This window comes from Nelumbo lutea, chromosome 8 (assembly GCF_056320005.1).
Source record: "Nelumbo lutea isolate HS-2025 chromosome 8, American lotus-T2T, whole genome shotgun sequence".
Taxonomy (NCBI): Eukaryota; Viridiplantae; Streptophyta; class Magnoliopsida; order Proteales; family Nelumbonaceae; genus Nelumbo; species Nelumbo lutea.
In genome coordinates, this window is record NC_142691.1 from 30,123,065 (window position 1) to 30,131,100 (window position 8,036).

Genomic DNA, 8,036 nt, shown 5'->3' on the forward strand with positions numbered 1-8,036 from the left:
TGCTCGAAGTCAGCAGCGAGCCTTCTGAACACGGTCTAGTAGGAAAACAAGTCAATCAGGAGCTACATCAACAGGTTCAATCCAAAGTGCTTGCAAGTTCATCCAGGTGGAAGAAGCCCTCGGATCCAAGTTGGAGCTCCAACAAGGCGATAAGAGAAAGAGAGAAGATGAAGGCACCAGTAGTAACAAGCATTCGTGAAGAAAGAGTAAGTAACCAAAGAGAAGTAAGACCCCACGACGGAAAAGAAAGTCTCCACCTTGGGGTTCTAAGTCAGGTCGGCGATCTTGGACCCCTCCAATCCAGAGATCCACCTACACTCCACTCAATGCAAAATAGGGTGAAATTCTGATGACGATCAAGGATACTAGCTATGTCAAGTGGCCGCCCAAGATGCGAGGAGACCTGGCAACAAGAAACCCAAATGACTATTGTCATTTTCACTGAGATGTTGGACACAGTACAGAAGGTTTCCGCAACCTAAAGGATGAGATCGAGGAGTTGATCCGTTACGGGTATTTAAAGAAGTTCATCAAGCATGAGGACAAGGAGATAGTGGACCAGCAAAGAGAAGCCTCAGAGTCAAGTAGAAGAAATGAACAGTAGCCACCTCGACAACCACCACCACCAAATGACAGGCCGATCTGCGGGGTGTTCAATATCATCATCGGTGGGTCCACCGTTGCGGGGTGTAGCATAGCAGTGGGAAAGACTTCAGTTCAGAAGCTCGAACACGAAGATGAGAACCCGCTAAAATGACATCAGGTCAAGGAGGCAATCTATTTCACCGAGGACGATGCACGTGGGATTCAATATCCACATGATGATGCCCTCATAGTCATGCTTGTGATCAACGACTTCGAGGTAAAGTGGGTACTAGTAGACTTTGGGAGTTCAGCTGACATCCTATTCCTGTAAGTGTTTAACAAGCTATAGTTGGTGTAAAAGGATCTGAAGCCAGCAAACACGCCCTTAGTCGGGTTCAGTGGTGATGTCGTGAGGCCCCTCAGCCGAATTACAGTTCCAATTGCACTAGGAGCATGGCCCAACTTGGTACACTTCGAGCACACGTTCTTGGTGGTCGCGACTCCTTCCCCCTACAATGCCATCCAAGTTCGGTCCATCTGGCATGCCCTACATGCGGTGGAGTCGACCTGCTACTTGTCAATGAAGTTCCCGATGAGCTACGGGTAGTATGAGGTGACTAGCTTAGGTCAAGGAAGTGCTACATAGCCGCACTGAAGGGCAAGGCAAAGTTAGCAGACGACGTCAAACTAGAAACACGCCCTGAGAACACAGAGGATCAAGCTGCCCCAATGGAGGAGATAGTCCAGGTCCTGGTCTTTAATGCTGAGCCGAGGAAGACCCTCTAGATTAGTGCCCTACTAAGCGAACCACTTTGGTCACAACTAGTAAGTTTCTTACTCAGCAATTTAAATGTTTTTGCTTGGTCCACAACAGAAATGCCTGGTATTGAACCTAGTGTTATAATTCATAAACTTAACGTGGATTCCTTAGTTAGGCTAGTTAGACAAAGAAAACAGAACCTTGCCCTAAAGATGTGGAGGATAGTTGATGAGGAGGTCGAGAAGTTGCTTGCAGTAGACTTCGTTAAAGAGGTCTGATACCCGAGATGGGTGGCCAACCCAGTGCTCATGAAAAAGGATAATGGAAAGTGGCACATGTGTGTCGATTACACAGACCTCAACAGAGCCTACACAAAGGACTACATCCCCCTTCCCATAATAGATTTCCTGTTAGACGCGACCTTGGGGCACAAGTTGCTGAGCTTCATGGACACCTACTCCAGCTACAACCAGATTAGGATGGACCTAGCCGACCAGGATAAGACTGCTTTTGTAACCGAACTGGGTATATACAATTATAAAGTGATGCCTTTTGGATTCAAAAACACTAGAGCGACCTTCCAACGACTTGTAAACAAAGTTTTTGAACCTTTGATCGGAAATAGAGTGCTATGTTGATGACATGGTTGTCAAAACCAGTTTTCAAACTCTTTAAATAATGATTTAAATTTTGTTTTCCAAATTTTAAGGAAGTTGATGCGGCACGATCTGGGCACTCCTATCTGGCTGCTGACTGGCTCCTTGTTGGCAACGGATGGCACCTGAGAAGACGGAGAGGAAGGATTCCCGGGGATTTTACCTGGTGGGATTACTCTGATGCTTAAATTAGAATGCAAGAAGGAAGGAAAAGAAGAGTCGGTAGCTAAGAGTGTAGGTCGTGCTTTATCACTATACTCAAGAGATTAGAGGTCTCAAGAAGTCGTTTCTCTTCTGCCTTAAGGGCTTTTATAGGGGTGTTCTTGTCAGATCGGGCATAACCACCACTAGGCCCCTCCCACAGCTGTTACCTGCCAGAGCTGTGCAGGTGGCCATTGTGACATTCTCCTCACCCGGGTGAGTGACATGTCTCCAAAGTGAGGCACGCCTCTGCCTGCTGAGAGATGTGGGTGCAGATTGTCGAAAGGATAGGGACTATGCCGTCAGTTAGGGACGTGGCGCAGTTTGATCGATACGGCCTGTTAGATAGAAGCTTCCTGAGGAATGCTCGTGTGGTTCATTCACAAACAACTTTATAGTGAGTTCGGAATGCTTCAGGATTACCCTTAGCAAAATTGGTCCTCGGGATGACTTGTGTGCTTGGGAGCTCGAGCGAGCTGGTCTCCCTAGCTCGCGAGCTAAAGTTGCCTCAGAATATCCCTTTAGAGGCAGCTCAGAGAACTTGGAGCTCGCATTGTGGCGAGCTCCTCCTTTTGTGCGCTACGATGTAGCGAGCTGCCTTATGGGCCTGTTACTTGGTTATACTGGGCCACAATGCTGAGGTGTCGCTCATGTTGAGTCAGTGTCCACATGTTGCCATTTCGTAGGTCGGGCCAAATCGTCCTCCATCAATTGCCCCCCACTCCTTGAGCTAAGAGCGTTGCCTTAGCGCGAGGAGTTCATGAAGCGTGATGGACTGATTTGACCGAAATTCAAACTTGATTGACTACTCACATTAAATGCATTCGCGGGAATCAGGAGATTTTCTTACTTTTCTGGCTTTTCGGATTCTGAAAACGTGCTAAAGTGGCAATTAACTCCTGACGTCGTGCAGCCGCCATTACCTTAATCATGGAAGACGTGCCTCCAATCACCTTTGGTTTTTAGAAGGCGTGAGGTCAGTGCACCTACGAGCCGTTGGATCTGCTTTTATCCGGGTCATCAATTCGAAGACATGGGGGCTATAAACAGGAGGGCCCTTTGGGCCTCGTTTCCCTTCATGCCATCTTGTTGTCTCCGGATTCTGAGGTCGTGCACCTGTCAAGTCTACTCGAGTTCCTCAACTTATTTCATCCCGTCCCCTTTCGGCGAGTCTTGCTTACTGTTAATCATATCGGGGTACCCATACCATGTTCATCACCAGGGCAATGACGAGGATGGTGATGCTCCCTCGAGCTCGGGGGGAGCTTGGGAGCAGGTTCTGGGGGCCAGGGAGGTCTCTGGCGATTCCACTTCCCGGGGAAGGGAGCCCAATACTTTCGGCCCTTCCTCCATGAAAGAGGGGAGACTTAGGTCTCTGATTAGCTATTTCCACCTTCCTAGGGACCTCCTCTACTGCATCCCCATCGGTAACTTTCCGTGGGAGCATGGTCCCAATGATATAGTCATTTACCAGGAACAGCTTGAGGCTGGCCTGTGTCTTCCCCTGCACCCTTTGATAGTGGAGGTGCTAAACCACTTCAATGTCATTATCGACCAACTCCATCCCAATGCCATCCGAAACTTGGTTGGGACGATATCCTTGTGTTGGGAATACTGTCTTCCCTTGAGTCTGGACATCTTTTCCGCTATCCTCTATATAAAGAATGCTACTACAGGGGCTCCACCAAAAAGGTGTCTCTACTACTTCTCTCCCCGTCGTGGCTACAAGCTCTTGCATGAGCTCTCGAAGAAAATCCCTGCCTGGAAACGGGATTATTTTTTGGTCCGCAACCCCGAAGGGTGGCCCTTCCCTACTTCTTGGAGGGGTGCCATCCAGGACTCCGGGGTCGAACTGGACCCTGAAACTCAGAAAACAATGCTGTCTTAGGCATCAGTAGGCTTCCTCTGTTCGGACTACTTGGTCGAGGAGAAGCTCGTGAGGCCGGCCTGAGCCTGGGTAGGTTGTCCTTTTAGGTTGCGTGGTTTTTGTCACGACATTGTGTTCATATGCATATATATCTCGTCTTTACCAAACTAACACTGTGATTTCTTCTTAGCAGCCATCATGTCTGGTATCGACTCGCGCTGCCTTCTTTCAAGCAACTAGAGGCACAAAGTGAAGAGGTCGCGGCCCGACCGGACTCCCACCTCGAGGGGGACTGAGTTCGGATCTTCCAAGCCAGTTTTATCCTCCCCTCCGCCTGAGATCCCGCCACCTAAAATCCCGCCACCTCCATCCGAGGGAGCTAGTAGGGCCGGCCTCGAAGGGGTGAGCTCCCACATCAGGGGGTGACTCCCCGTAATCCTCTCCAGCCATTCCCTTATCCTCTGTTCTCAGTAGGGAACTGGGAGGGGGTGAACGACTATGTCGTGGCTCGATGGAAGAGTCAGAGGGCGATCTGCAATGACGAGGTCGCCCATTGGGGGAACATGGAGCCCGGGGACCTCGCCGCGTTTGCCTCCTCTCACTGCATGGTGGTAAGTGATTCTTTCCTTTCTTCTCTCATTTTGCTTCCTCTTGCTGTCCAGTGGGCTACCAATCAGAAGCTCTAGGTTAAGCTCGACCGGATTCGGGGCAAGCTCCATCACACTCGCAAGGGGAGTGAATCTCAGGAGCTGCTCGTCCGCAACCAGGAGTCACAAATTGTCCGGCTTTCTGAAGAGAGCGCGCGTTACAGGGAGGAGTCGTCGAGGGTGGCGTCAAAGAGGGAACTCCTCTAGAAGAGGTGCGGGACTTGGAGTCCACTCTTCTAGATCGGACTCAGAATTTTGACCAGATGGTGGAGGCCGAACGATAGAAGGCAGTCTGGGATTTCAAGGACTCTTAGGAGTATCATGACCTCCATGTGGAATATAGCTCGAGTTCATAGTGCTATGGGTTTAAGCTCTACTGGTGGTTGGTTTGGAAGAAGTTCTCCGGTTTCAACCTCGACGACATCACTATGAAGGGCCTGTCTCCCAAGACGGCGGACCAAGTGGAGGAAGAGGAGCCTAACTCTCTAGAGGACGAGGTTGAGGAGGCAGATCCCTGAGGCGATGTTTTTCTAGACTTCTAGTGGCTCTCTGGTGCCATAAACCCGGTCTTTCAAAGATCTTTGGTTGGGCGGTTGTGCCCGGTGATTGTCGAACTTTCCCAAGCAGTTTAGCTCGGTTATTGCCTTGTCATTTTTCTCTTTCTTTCTTTTTTTTTTGAAATGGTAATGAAAGTTCTCCCTTTTTCTTCCAAGTATGATGTGCTCTCTTTATCTTTGCTAAGGCGATCTCAACACCCAAGCTATTAGAGCTACATACCCAAAGTAGGACTTCTCGATAATCGTTGTCTCGGACTGTTCCTTAAATCATTTAAGGCATCTCTATGGTGCACGGTGAAGTGGTTACCACGTGTGCCCGAACTATACACTCGTTGGTTATTCTTTAGTTTGATCATCGTACTGGAACGAGCTATGCTTGGCGGGGTTTAAGCTTGAGCTGCTCACGCTTTTCATAGTTCACCCCCATCGTCGAAATGGCTAAGTCTTTCTTGATGCCGAGGTGTTGGTTAGCTCGGTGCCGTAGCCCGTAAGCCAGGGGTGACTTGTGGTATGCCTTTGAAGTCCGCCCATGTCATGGAGACGAATGGGTCTTATTGCGCCGAGGTCATTTTAGCTTAGCATTTTGGCCCTTAGGCTCTAGGAGTGACTTATAGTTCACTCTTGGAGTTCGCCATGCCGTAGAGGCGACTAGGTCTTATTGCACCAAGGTCATGTTAGCTCGGCATTTTGGCCCTTAGGCTCTGTGAGTGACTTATAGCCTACCTAGTTGTCACAGATAGTATTGTCTTAAGTTGACAATGTTTCATGCCCGAGGTACCTGTTTCCCTTCGAGGGTCTCGAGCTCGTATGTTCCTTCTCTGAGCACTCATTTCACTCAGTAAGGTCCTTCCCAGTTAGACCCGAGCTTGCCAGCGTTGGGCTCAGGTACCATAACTTTGCGAAGGACCAGGTCACCGACGCAGAGGTTCCGCTTCTTGACCCTGGTGTTATAGTACCGAGCTACTCTTTGCTAGTAAGTTGCGATCTTGATGTACGCGAGGTCCCTTACTTCATCGAATAGATCGAGGTTGGTATGCAGCTCGTCTTTGTCCGTCTGGTCACTGTACACTTCCAGTCGCAGCATAGGTACTTCGATCTCTGCGGGGTTAACTACTTCGGTGTCGTAGGTGAGGTTGAAGGTAGTTTCTCCTGTGGCGGTCTTTTTCGTGGTTCGATAAGCCCATAGAACACTGGGTAGTTCGTCTGCCTACAACCCCTTAGCTTGGTCCAACCGTGCCTTCAGTCCGCAGAGGATAGCTCTGTTTGTAACTTCTGCCTGACCGTTTGCTTGAGGGTGTGCGACTGAAGTAAAATTCTATCGGATTCCCATGTCTTGGCACCAGCTCTGGAGTTTGATGTCCTCGAACTGCTTGCCATTGTCAGAAATCAGTACCCAAGGTAACCCGAAGTGGCACACAACAATGTTCTTCCAAAAGAAGTTTTGGACGTTCCGGGCTGTGATCGTTACAAGGGGTTCAGCTTCTACCCACTTGGTGAAGTAATCCACTGCTACTACTAAGAATTTCCTTTGGTCTGCTGCTGGCGGGAACGGTCCAAGTATGTTAATGCCCCACTGTGTGAAAGGCCACGGGCTGGTGAGATACTTGAGGTCGGCAGCAAGTTGGTGGTGGATGTTGGCGTGCTTCTGACATTTGTCACATTTTCTAACGAGCTCAATGGCATTTGCCTTCATTATTGGCCAATAATACCCTTGTCGAAGTGCTTTTTGAGTGAGGGCCCTACCCCCCAAGTGTCCGCTGCATAGACCCTCATGAGTGTTGCGGAGTACGAGCTCGGCTTCGGTAGGTCGTAAGCAATGCAGGTAGGGGAGCGTGTAGGATCTCCGGTATAGCCGTTCGTCTATCATGACGTATTTGGCTGCCTAGCGCTGCACCCTTCTGGCTGCATTGCGATCTATAGGGAGGGTCCCGTGTAGCAAGAAGCTCACGAGCGGGTCAATCCAGCTCGGTTATGCTTGAACGATGGGAGCGACCTCCTCTACCCCCCCGAGAATTCTAGGCCAAGGCAGGTCCTCTATGTACACGATTCTCATGGTGATATCGCTGGTGCTGGCTAACCTGAATAGGGCGTCGGCCTCAGCGTTCTCCGACCTCGGGACTTGCTTGATAAAGTGTGACTGAAAGTTGAGCAAGGCCACTCTCACTTTGGTTAAGTAGGCAACCGTGGTTGGCTCACGAGCTTCGTACTCGCTAGTGACCTGGTTGACCACGAGCTGGGAGTCGCTGCAGATAACAATGTGCTTGGCTTTTACTTCTCTGGTTAAAGCTAGTCCAGTTATCAACGCCTTGTATTCTGCTTCATTGTTAGATACCGTGAACTCAAAGCGTAGCGCGTACTCCAATTTTGTGCCACGTGCAGAACTATTCCAGCTCCGCTGCCCTATTGGTTCGAGGAGCCATCTACGTGAAGGATCTAGGGCTCCTCATCCCAGCTCACACTTGGCCTAACTAGGAGAGATGCCACACTGGCTGCTACCTCACGGGGCTCTCAACCGGCCTGGGAGCTTTAGGCTCACCCGAACTGGGGACCTCATGCTCAACTGACCTGGAAACTTCAGAGCTGAATGTGCACTCGGCGATGAAATCTGCTAAGGCTTGGGTCTTAATAGCAGTTCGCGGCTTGTATTGAAGGTCGTATTCGCTGAGCTCAACGGCCCACTTCGTTAACCGACCAGAGACCTCGGGCTTAAGTAAGACTTCTCTCAGAGGTTTGTCGGTGAGGACGATAACAATGTGAGCCTAA